Below are 13,667 nucleotides of genomic sequence, written 5' to 3'. Positions count from 1 at the left end.
GACAATTCATTTGTATCTGAAGAATACTCGCCGTCGACGACAATTTACTACATTGAATAACTTAAGAAGTCTTCAAGCCATTCAGAAATCCGTGAACCTGTTCCATATCCTCGTACATTCTTTCACTTTCTACAGTGGTGCACCGCGTTAAATGATTTCCGGAAATCTAGAAATACGGAATCTGCCTGTTGCCCTGTATGTGGCATGGCGATGGCTCGTCCGATTCAAATGTAAAAGCCTAGGCTACAAAGACCTCAACGCTGGTTGGTGGAGGAACCGTTGCGTCCCTCGCGTTTGTCGGGGTGCCTTACGGCTCTCTCCCATGGGCACTGTAGGTTTGATGGGTTGGCAAGACTACCGCAGCCCTTCGGAGTTCAAGTGGCTGTAGTAAGACAGAGGGTGTTCATGAGAACGCTGTATTGTTCCAACTGCCTAGAACGTCTAGAGGAGCATGCCGTCGCCCAGTGACGGAGCCCAGCGTCGACGCTAGTACCTTCGTATCGGAGTAGGGTAGATGACGTCACTGAAGACAACGCATGCTGCCGGGAGTGAGCGTGCTGACCAGCCACTGAATCACACCGGCGACGGACAGCTAAAGCTAGCGCTGCGTTTCTGCAGACCGGGATGACTGGGCTCGGCGTAGACAATGCTTTGTAGCCGCCGCCTGTGTCGCGGAAGTGGGGTGTAACGGCGACCCACATTCCAGACCGCGGCGTGCGAGTGGCGGATTGAGTCGATGATTGCTATCCAGCGGACACTGGAGGCTCCAGAAGCATGGCGGCCGCCTGGTTACGGTCGCCAGCCAGAACGTGTCAGGTGATTCGATCGTTGCTTACAAACAACGCTCCAGTCACTAATTGTTCAATGTCATTTGGCGAAGGAATATACCTCTGGCAAGCGTAACACTGCGTCGATGATCGTTACAATAGCTTTTCCACACTTTGGCATAAAGTACACCACATTTTGCAAGTCGGCTTTATTTTCAGCTTGTGCCGCTGGGACGGTTGATGGAATACCATGTCCTCAGTTTTCATGGTGTCACGTTAATCCTTCAATACTACAACATAAGCTACAGTGAATGACGCTCTCACAATTAGCTTGCTGTGATCTACACTTGTGCTGGGGTAACACAGATGAAATGTTTACATGTAAGACAGTACATTGCATGAAGACGAACATAGATAATCTACAGTCTTTTGGCCGGCCGAAGTGGCCGTGCGGTTAAAGGCGCTGCAGTCTGGAACCGCAAGACCGCTACGATCGCAGGTTCGAATCCTGCCTCGGGCATGGATGTTTGTGATGTCCTTCGGTTAGTTAGGTTTAACTAGTTCTAAGTTCTAGGGGACTAATGACCGCAGCAGTTGAGTGCCATAGTGCTCAGAGCCATTTTCTACAGTCTTTTCTTTGGGTCTGAAAATGTAGTATACGTGTAATATAATGGCCAGTCAAATGGAAACGAGACAGATGGTAAAAGTAATGTCAATCCTCGAGCGAGCTCGCCTGTGTATAAAGTGCGCCAACCACAAACAAAATTGTTTTGTACCATTCCATTATTTTTTTACAATTGTGAACCCGCTTCTATCCTTTCATTATTACTTCAGTTAACGCAATTATAAGCCGTGATGTTGTACGTTCAGGTGAGCAGTAGTAATAAAAAAGAGACAGCGAGCCAGATAAGAAAAAGTTTACGGTCGGTGAAAGAACATGACTCAGATTCCGAACTAGCAGCACAACACCACAATGAGGCAGATGCCTGCGAAGTAATTAGGAACCGAATAAGTGTTCTGCGGAGATCTGATGCACCTGCGCTGTTTAACGCTCTGAGATCGTCACTAATGTGCGCTAACACTTGAATGCGCAGCAGATTGATACTGCGAAAGTTTACTTTATTATTGTTTGATTAAAGCGTGATTTACTCATATAAGTTCATCTTGTCGTTGTTTAGTTAAACTAAGATTAAAGTGTAATTCTGTTCATACATGTGTACCTTGGTAACATACAGACAGCTGTCCCTTAAATGTATATTAAGTAGTCCGCGATCCAGGCCATGTTATGAAAATCGCCGCAACTAAACAGTGGTATGAAACGTCCCCCTAGAAAAATTTATGAAACGTCTCCTTAGAAAAACTTATGAGTGACTGTGCTGATAAACCTCTCACATTATTTGCTTTTGAAACAGCTGAGCAGAACTGAAGATACTCAGACATTTCTCACTTTACTTATTCTGATCATCACTAAATTCACACACAATGTTTTTAGCGCAACGCAGTCTCGCTTTTAATAATCCCTACAAAAGAATATCCCTGACTGACAATAACCTATACCTTTCGTCAATCACTTACCTCACAAAAATCTTCGTTACTCAAACTACTGCAATACAGCGAGCGCCAATACTGCCAGCTAAATAAAAGATTCTAACTACTGAAGTCACTAACTACTGTTGGCATAGTTAGAAAATGAAAGATTTTGATAAAGAACAAACAATGTATTTACCTTAATAGTGTTCAAAGGTCATAACATATATAGCAGTTCATGACATCCAGCCTTACAAATTTACTGTCTCTGTCCAGATCATCCGCTCTCAAAACTCCGCCATCTCACTCCCCACATCCACCACTGCGGCGGCTCACCTCCAACCGCGCAACGCTATGCGCTGTTCACATCCAACTGCCCACTACAATAGGGAGTATCTCAACAATTCCAACCAGCCACAGACTGCACACAGCACAGTCAGTGATGTTCATACTGAGCGCTACGTGGCGTTACCAATATAAAAACCTAAGCAGCTTACGTACAGTGGTTCAAATGGCTCTGAGCACTATGGGACATAACTTCTGAGGTCATCAGTCCCCTAGAACTTAGAACTACTTAAACCTAACTAACCTAAGGACATCACACAGATCCACGCCCGAGGCAGGATTCGAACCTGCGACCGTAGCGGTCGCGCGGTACCAGACTGTAGCGCCTAGAGCCGCTCGGCCACCCCAGCCAGCAATCGCCGCAACTGCTCAAGGATTAAATATATAACAGAAACAATCAACATCGCACAGAATTTTTTATTTTGAAAACGGATCCAGTATCGATCATAGTTTGATCAGCCTCAGAGCGTTACCCTTTGCTGGTTGCTGGAGCTGGTGGCATGGAGCACGAACTGCTCTAGGCTGGTGTTAAGAGCAATGTTTTCATAATATTTTAAATATAATTTTATGATCACTGAAATTTTCATAAACTATGTTTAGAAAAAAATTAAGTAAACTCTTAAATATTTCAAAAGGAATCTCCATAATACATTTATGTCACTGTAATACAAAATGGTCAAAGCTTTCATATGAAATTGTTTGCGTTGCCTACGGAAACACGAATGTACTCAGGCGTGCACATTTACGTCGGAAACAAATCGAGAGCCGCGAATGTCTTTCTTCAGGGCGCCAAAAATATGGCTAGCGCAGAAGGAAAGATCGGGACTAAGCTGAGGACGTGTAACGGCTTCCCAGTGAAACGTCTGCAGCGTGACTGAAGCGACCTAGTCAAGAAGTCGGCGGACATTATCCTACGACAAAATGGGGCTGTCAATCAACATTCCTAGGCATTTGGACTAGCTGGAGCTTTCCAGTTTTTGTAGTGTGTCCTCGTACCGCTGTTCGTTAACTGCGGCACTCTGTTCCAGAAAGGCAATGAGCCGTGGGCCATTGCTCTCAAAGGAAGAGGCCATCATGATGTCTTCAAGTTTGCATGAAGGTCTCTGAACTTCTTCCGGGTCCACGTACTTCCATTCTTGTCTTTCAAACTTGATCTCCTGTTCAGAATGATGACATCATATTTCACCTCCCACGATGGTGCGGATCAGGAAACGATATTCTTTATAGCGACTCTGTTTCATGTGCTGCAGTGCTGTCGACATTCTGTTCAGCTTCTCTGTTGTAAGGGCATGAGCGGTACCTTGATTCAGCCGAAAGTCTTTCAACGTCTGCCGTTGAGCGTTTCTGACGGCAGCATCCACCGCAGCATTGATAGAATGTGAAACGCGTATGCATTCAGTACCAGCGATGGCGAGGCATGACAGAATCTCTGACCAGAGAGTTGTTTATCGTTGCTAGTCTGCGCTTGACTGCGCGAGAGTTCAGTTGCTAGTTGGACTCAGTCGGAAGTAGTGTGTGTGAGGAGTCGGCGGGCGTCGACATGGGTCTCGGGTCAAGGTTCGGGACGAGGTATATTGTTAAATAAGGTAATGAAGCAGCATTGCGCGCATCTGATAATGTAATGTATCTTAATTGTAACTAATTTGTTCAAGAAATGCCTCAATAATAATTTTGTTTTCAAAGCAATCTTTTTTAAGAAAAGAATCATTACAATTGAAACAATATTTCCTATGGTTTTCCTCCCAGAATCAATTTATCAGATTAATTATTGCACAGGGCCTAAGGTCAGCGCAGTTGCCCTTATAAAATTTATCAGGTTCACCATAACGTTAATTTTGTGGGGACTTAACATTTTTGCACATTTTTATTATCATTGAGTTTTATTACTGTGGGAAGCTAACATTTGGCACTATTTGCAGTTCTATTCATTTCTTTTCATTTTCATATTTTCACGCCGAGGTTACACTTGGCTCCATTTATATTTAATTATTATCTTTCATTTTTGTGGGGAAGTTACACTTGGCGACATCCGGACCAGGATCGTATTTCTTTGAGAATCTTCTGAAAAGAAGTCAGATATCTGCTCTTATTTACTAAAATATAATCAGCATTTGGCGCAACGCTTTTACGAATTTTGTGACTTTCTTTCCTCAGATCATCGGCAATTCGTGGCTCTTTGTTGTATTTGTATTTGTTGGATTACACATTGTCTTTGTCTCATTATTGAATAATTGTGATTAGTGTAAAAATGCCGCGAAAGACTATTAATAGTACATCGCGAGGTATTATGAATGAAATAACCGAATTAAATAACTTCACCGATAGTACTTGCGACCCGCAATATAATGATGACAATCCACCGTTTACTGACAATCATCCTAGTGATGGAGAGACGAATTCAATTGTGTCGTCTGTTAACTTAACGACAATTGATGTCGCGGGGCGTTCTGTTGTAATAGCGCTGCCCAGCTTAACACAACCGGCTTAGAAAATTCACTTGATGAACAGACAAATTTTTCTAATGAAAATGAACAGTGTACTGAAAGTACGACGGATTCATTTAATTCGGAGGTAGTGACTAACAGTGCGCAACCGATGGGCAAACGTTTTTGTGAATCACAGAGTGACCAAATAGTCACACAAAACGTGACAATTGCAGGTACACCACTAAACAGCACAGAGAATAGAAATGCTAATTTTGACTTGGAACAAATTATGGCAAAACTGCTACAACAACAACTTGGTGAAAATTTCAAACAACTTAATGAAAAACTAGATAACAATAATGAAAATTTCAAACAACTTAATGAACAGGTCAGACAACAGAGTGAAAAACAAGACGAACTTAATGAAAAATTAGACAACAATTCCAGACAGTTAAATGAAAAATTAGACAACAATTCCAGACAGCTTAGTGAACAGATCAGAGCCGTTGCCGCAGAATGTCATGATACTAAGGAACAGTTACACGAGGAAATTGAGGCTTGTGCTAGGAAAAGTAGCGAAGAAATTAGATCTGTTGCGCAAGAATTAAGGGATATGCAAACAGCTGCAACAGAATCACTCAGAGACGAAATTAGTACAGTCGGTAAACAATGCTCTGAAAAAGCTACACAATTACACGACGAGTTTAAACTAATGACAGCACAATGGATGCAAAGATAGACGCGAAATTCGACCAACAGAACACTCAGATTAACGAACGTTTTAATCACCACATACAAAACAGTGATACACGTTTCCGCAAAAGTTCTAGGCGCGCAGTCCGGAACCGCGTGACTGCTACAGTCGCAGGTTCGAATCCTGCCTCGGGCATGGATGTGTGTGATGTCCTTAGGTTAGTTAGGTTTAATTAGTTCTAAGTTCTAGGGGACTGATGACCACAGATGTTAAGTCCCATAGTGCTCAGAGCCATTTTCCGCAAATTTATACAGGATCAAAATAAAGTAAAACGTCAAGTCATGGAAACAATCACTGCACAGAGACAGGAAAACAAACGTAAATTGTTCGCGAAAGCAAAAACATACGTAGACAACAATATTACTACAGTGTCCGACGAAATTAATACCATCAAACAGTTGAACACAGAATTACGTGATGAAATTTCCGATGTTAAATCAAAGACAGATACACACACAGCAGATATTCAGACAGTGACAGACAAATTCGAACAATTAGAACTAACACAGGATTGCGATGTCATCAAAGCTGACGTTAAAAAATTGAACGAAACCACACGTAAATTACAAAAACAGATTAATACTTCTGACACTAAAAACGATGATCAGGTAAAAATACTGACTGAAAAATATGATGAATTGGCCAGTCGTATTGATGTTATTGAAAGTAATAATGACAGCAAATCAGACGATACTGCACTGATCTCGTTTAACCAAACACCTGAATTCCAAAATTTACAGCAGACAATCAACGAGATCGATTCATCTAATAATACATTACGTAGAATGTTGTCAAGTTTACAGCTAGAAGTAACAGAGATGAAAAGTATTTCAGTTAATAACACATCACAGCAGACGCCACTTTGCAAACATTTGTCAGACTCACGCAGCATGTATAATTTAGGTAATCTACAGAGAGTACGCGACTTAGATTCCGAACAGACACAGACAAATAGATTCTCTTACAATCCTGAACCTGTTCCATCATACAGAGACGATAATTTTGATTACAAACATTTTCTGTCAGTGAGAAAATTTAAAGTGTTTAAAAATGACAGAACACAGATTCACCCACTGGATCGGATAGAACAATTTAGCTTTACTTTTCCACCCACTTGGCCCGTAATGCATAAACTTGAATTTATTTGCAGTTTTTTGGAAGGTGAACCAGCAACTCGTATGAGACCGATCGCGAGATAATGTTATTCGGTAGAAGAATTTCAGAATGCTTTTCTGTCAGCGTATTGGTCGAAGACAACACAGCACGGAACTAAGGATCAATTAATTAGTTTGACAAATTATGAGAACTCAAATTTTTCCACTGTCACGCAATTTTTTGAGCACATGGTCCAACAAAACCAGTACTTAAGTGAACCTTAAAGTGAATCTGCACTTATTCAACTGTGTATCTCTAAATTACCACGATCATTACGAGTGTCTCTTTTAACGGGTCAGCAAAAAGAAAACATTTCGGCATTCAGAGATCTGTTACAGCTTTTGGAAGTACAGTAACCGGATTATTCCTTTATAAACAAAAATTTTTCTTATAATAACCAAGGTTAACAAACGTACAGCAATTACGATCAGCCATGTAATTTCAATAGCAAAGGTAACAGACGCTTTAGGAACGACAGCCACCAGAACTTTAATAACAAACGAAATTTTAATTGTCAATGTCGTCAAAATTATCAGCGACAGGAACCACATTTTGGTAATAATAGACGTTTTTCACCACAACAGCATGAAAGCCAGCCGGTTAGTATACTTGACCAACAATGCAGTGTGCAAGGTCAGCCAGGCTTTAATGTTTCGCCGCGTGCACGTATAGTCCCAGCTACAACAAACAGTAACGCACGCCAGCATGGAAATAACTACATGCAGAAAACAAAGTACTTCAATTCCTATCGCAATGCACCGTATAGGAATGACTATCACGACAGACGTAAAAATAATAAGCAAAATTTCCAGCGTACATATAATAACAGTCGATCTTACCAACAGCAAAATCACCCGCAAGAACATATTCTCATGAATGAACCAGATAGTAGGTATCATCCAGAGCGTAATACGTCTGAAAGAAATAACAGAACAGTTCAAATAGTCGAAATGCCACAACATCCTCCGGAAAATAATAACACGTCAGATAGGATCTGACTCGATACTGTACAGGTCGCATCTTCCAGTAACACAAGCACTACTTTAGACACGCAGAATGTTGTTCACGAAAATGTTATTACTTTTGACGACATCCGAGATACTCTTTTGCAGGAAAGACCAGTTGTTCAGAAAACCATTTCACATCCTGTCATCGAAATTAAAATTGGTTCATCGAAATTTTCAGCAGTAATCGATTCCGGATCACCTATGTCAGTAATAAATGAAGAAACTTTTAACGAGTGTAACAAAGAGAATACCTATCCTACATTACCATTAGGCAAAACGAAAGTGAAAGGAGCAGTACGAGTAAAGGAGTAGATGTTAAATTACAGACGCATTTATCATTTTGTATTGCAGGTCATACTTTTCACTCAAATTTTTGGATTGTTCCCTTATTGACAACAGACGTTATTTTAGGTACTAATTTTCTGGTACAACACGACGCAGTTATTGATTTTCAAAATTCCTATTTAATGTTGAAGGACGAGGATGTACAATTGGGTTTGGAATTTCAGCACTTATTATCTGCAGAAGAACAGACAATTAATCGTACAGAGGTCATTTCCGTATCACGTGTTATAGACTGTAATTCCACATTGTTCACTGATACGTACGTACATGACTATAATACTCCAGACGAAGCCGAATATGACGTCATACAGATGATTTCTGATAAAGTTAAAGAGAGCAGTGCAAATACAGACGACGAACGTACGCAACTACACAAAATTCTTTTACAGCAAGCTCCAGTTTTTGACAATGTTCCTGGTACAATGTCCGGTTTTATGTATGAATTTCAAGTCAAACAGCACGACACATTTAAAGCAAAGCATTATCCCATTCCATATATCCACAGAGAACAAGATAAAAAAGAATTGCAGGATATGCTTGACCAAGGAATTATTGAACCGGCAGTTACGACACATTTAAAGCAAAGCATTTTCCCATTCCATATATCCACAGAGAACAAGTTAAAAAAGAATTGCAGGATATGCTTGACCAAGGAATTATAGAACCGGCAGTTAGTCCGTACATAAACCCGCTACATATTGTTAAAAAAAAGATGGCTCATTTCGTCTCGTTCTTGATTCACGTCACACCAATGACATAATTATTAATGAAACAGATCGACCACAGACATTAGAGGAACTTCTACAGAAATTTCACGGTACTGCTATTTATTCTACACTCCTGGAAATGGAAAAAAGACCACATTGACACCGGTGTGTCAGACCCACCATACTTGCTCCGGACACTGCGAGAGGACTGCACAAGCAATGATCACATGCACGGCACAGCGGACACACCAGGAACCGCGGTGTTGGCCGTCGAATGGCGCTAGCTGCGCAGCATTTGTGCACCGCCGCCGTCAGTGTCAGCCAGTTTGCTGTGACATACGGAGCTGCATCGAAGTCTTTAACACTGGTAGCATGCCGCGACAGCGTGGACGTGAACCGTATGTGCAGTTGACGGACTTTGAGCGAGGGCGTATAGTGGGCATGCGGGAGGCCGGGTGGACGTACCGCCGAATTGCTCAACACGTGGGGCGTGAGGTCTCCACAGTACATCGATGTTGTCGCCAGTGGTCGGCGGAAGGTGCACGTGCTCGTCGACCTGGGACCGGACCGCAGCGACGCACGGATGCACGCCAAGACCGTAGGATCCTACGCAGTGCCGTAGGGGACCGCACCTCCACTTCCCAGCAAATTAGGGACACTGTTGCTCCTGGGGTATCGGCGAGGACCATTCGCAACCGTCTCCATGAAGCTGGGCTACGGTCCCGCACACCATTAGGCCGTCTTCCTCTCACGCCCCAACATCATGCAGCCCGCCTCCAGTGGTGTCGCGACAGGCGTGAATGGAGGGACGAATGGAGACGTGTCGTCTTCAGCGATGAGAGTCGCTTCTGCCTTGGTGCCAATGATTGTCGTATGCGTGTTTGGCGCCGTGCAGGTGAGCGCCACAATCAGGACTGCATACGACCGAGTCACAGGGCCAACACCCGGCATCATGGTGTGGGGAGCGATCTCCTACACTGGCCGTACACCACTGGTGATCGTCGAGGGGACACTGAATAGTGCACGGTACATCCAAACCGTCATCGAACCCATCGTTCTACCATTCCTAGACCGGCAAGGGAACTTGCTGTTCCAACAGGACAATGCACGTCCGCATGTATCCCGTGCCACCCAACGTGCTCTAGAAGGTGTAAGTCAACTAACCTGGCCAGCAAGATCTCCGGATCTGTCCCCCATTGAGCATGTTTGAGACTGGATGAAGCGTCGTCTCACGCGGTCTGCACGTCCAGCACGAACGCTGGTCCAACTGAGGCGCCAGGTGGAAATGGCATGGCAAGCCGTTCCACAGGACTACATCCAGCATCTCTACGATCGTCTCCATGGGAGAATAGCAGCCTGCATTGCTGCGAAAGGTGGATATACACTGTACTAGTGCCGACATTGTGCATGCTCTGTTGCCTGTGTCTATGTGCCTGTGGTTCTGTCAGTTTGATCATGTGATGTGTCTGACCCCAGGAATGTGTCAATAAAGTTTCCCCTTCCTGGGACAATGAATTCACGGTGTTCTTATTTCAATTTCCAGGAGTGTACATTAGATCTAAAATCGGGATTTTGGCAGATTCCGCTCCATCCGAACTGCAGAAAGTACACAGCGTTTCTCTGTTTTGGCGACTGTTATCAATTTTGCAAATTACCACTCGGTTTAACTATTTCTTCAGCAGCTTTTGTTCGCGGTTTGAACACAATACTTCCGACAGAACTTAAAGACAGAATTACAACGTACGTAGATGACATTCTTATTGCAGAAGCTAACTGGTCTGAACACAATGTGATTTTAGAACGACTGTTACAAACTTTTCATGCTCAAGGACTCACAGTTGACCTAAGTAAATCGCATTTTGTCAAAACTTCTATAAAATTTCTTGGACACGTAATTTCAGCAGAAGGCATTGCGCCTGATCCGGAAAAGCTTCAAGCTCTACGTGATATTACTGTTCCTACAACGAAGAAGCAACTACGCAGTTTTTTGGGTTTAATTAACTTTTTTCGTAAATTTATTCATCACTCTGCTTTAGACACACCTAGATGATGCCAATTGACAGATGAAAACACTATTTGGTCCTGGGATAAGCAAGCACATTCTCAATTTATGAACCGAAACATGCTTTGTTGAATGCACCACTTTTATCGCACCCAGATCTTACCAGAAATTTTTCCATTGCCACCGACAGTTCCAACACCGCTTTAGGCGTACATATTTTTCAGGAAATTGAAGAAGATGGCTCTACAATAATTAAAAACATCGCATTTGCAAGTCGCATTCTGTCACTTGCTGAACGAAATTATTCTGTTACGGAACTGGAAACGTTATGTGTTGTTTGGGCTTTTATGAGATTTAGGCACTTTCTTTATGGAAGACATACCACCGTCTACACAGACCACAGAGCGATACAATTCTTACTTTCAGCTAAATTCACTCACGACAGATTAAGCAGATGGAAACTTTACTTGCAGAAATTTAATTTTACAATAGTTCACATTCCCGGCACGTAAAATGTTATAGCAGACGCACTATCTCGTTCTCTCAGCAACAATCAGCAAGATATCGCAACCAACTTCTGCAAAGCAAATTTCAGCGTCATGTACATTCAGCAAGTTGCATTTGAAAATTTTATTTCGTCGTCATTACAGGACATAGCAAAAGAGCAAAGTAAAGACAACGTGTGGAAAGAATTTAAACACCTTTGGCAAGATAGGAATAATGTTACCATTAGAAACCATTACACTGTACGCAATGACATTCTGTTTCGCCGCTCTCATCCTGACAGCAACAGTTGGTTATTATGCATTCCTGAGGAGCTTGTTAACCAATTAATCTGGTATACTCATTTAAGTTACGCACATTACGGAGTTAGAAAATGTTTTCTTATACTGAGACAGAACTGTTATTTTGCCAACATGGAGAAACGTATACGACGAGTTTTAGCGTCATGTAAAATCTGCCAGAAAGCTAAGTCAGACACAACTTCACATATTCCTGCATTACATCCCATTGTACCTGTTAAATTAAGACATATGGCCGCTGTAGACATTTTTGGTCCGATTCCCAGAAGTAATAGAGGTTTTTGTTACATCTTTGTCGCTGTTGAACTCACTTCAAAATTTGTTACCTTCACTCTGTTACTCAAAGCTACTGCTAAAACTGTTTCGAAAGCATTTGTAAAGCATTTTTTATTTCATGTAGGGCATGTGATGAAAGTAATTTCCGACAATGGATCACAATTTCGTTCTGCTATATGGACACGCATGTTACGAGCTAGAAACATTTCTCCGATCTATATATCCAAGTACCATGCTTCTTCGAACCCTTGTGAACGATTAATGAAAGAAATTGGTATACTGTGTAGAATATACTGCCACAAAAGACATGTTGATTGGGACACACACATATTCTCATTCCAAGATGTAATTAACTCCATTCCAAATGAATCCAATATGCTATTTCAGTCTGTTATACTGAAAAATGTTGAACAACCAAACAAAATTACAGAACTAGTAAATTTTCCTACGTCTCGTCGATTACGACACCACGAAATAATCGACATTGCGCTGAACAACATCAAACGTGCCGCAGAGCGCCGGAGAAGGCAGCAAAAACAGGTTTGTACACGCCGTGACTTTCACATTGGACAGAAAATATTAGTACGTACACACTATTTATCCAACAAAGGAAAAGGTAGGTGCAGTAAATTTGAACTTCTATACGCAGGTCCATATCGGATTCGCAGCATTCCTCACCCCAATGTTGTACACGTCGAAACTTTGAGAACCAGAAAATCCAAAGGCAACCACGATTGGTCAAACATCAAACCTTTTATTGAATGAAGACACTTTATGATTTAACATGCTATAATGTCATTTTGCTAGTTTTATGACCACTTATACAATTATATTCACATGACTAATTACTGATGATTATCGTATTTTTTCTTGGCAAGTGCCCGGCAAGGTAAGGTTAGCAGGTCGCTCTTCTTGTCGTTACACATCAGACCGTGCATATTTTTCCAGATGAAGTTACACATTTTATGACTATTTCTGCAATTATATTTACATGACTACTTATTGATGATTATCGTATTTTTTCTTGGCATGTGCCCGGAAAGGTAAGGATAGCAGGTCGCTCTTCTTGTCGTTACATATCAGACTGTGCACATTTTTTCCAGAGAAACTTACTTATGTTATGAATAATTATGCAATGTCATCTAGTGACAAATTAATTTTGTTAAATTTTTTCTCCATTAAAGTCTTCAATTCTCGCCTCTATTAACTACACAACATACAAGCTGAACACAACGAACGTCACATTTTTTGTCTTTCTTAGGTATATACGATTGTTTCATGTTTTGTTTGTATGCAATATGAAATAGTTAAGATATAGCAAACACCAGTTGAATTTGACATTTTGCCTTATGATATCTCAACATCGTGACTACTTTACTGTTACATTGTCATACACTGAGTACCTTTTTGCCTCTGAACACTACATAAGTTTTTCACATATTACGTTTTTTGTCATGTTATGCTGTATGCTTAATTATGTTACCATAAACCAGTCATTATTTAGAGAGTATATGATGTAAATGCAAGATATTAATCTCTGTTCATCAATTTCA

The sequence above is a fragment of the Schistocerca americana genome, chromosome 6 (genome assembly GCF_021461395.2).
Source record: "Schistocerca americana isolate TAMUIC-IGC-003095 chromosome 6, iqSchAmer2.1, whole genome shotgun sequence".
NCBI classification, from domain to species: Eukaryota; Metazoa; Arthropoda; class Insecta; order Orthoptera; family Acrididae; genus Schistocerca; species Schistocerca americana.
The sequence above is the reverse complement of the archived record's forward strand: the minus strand, read 5'-3'. Positions refer to the sequence as shown.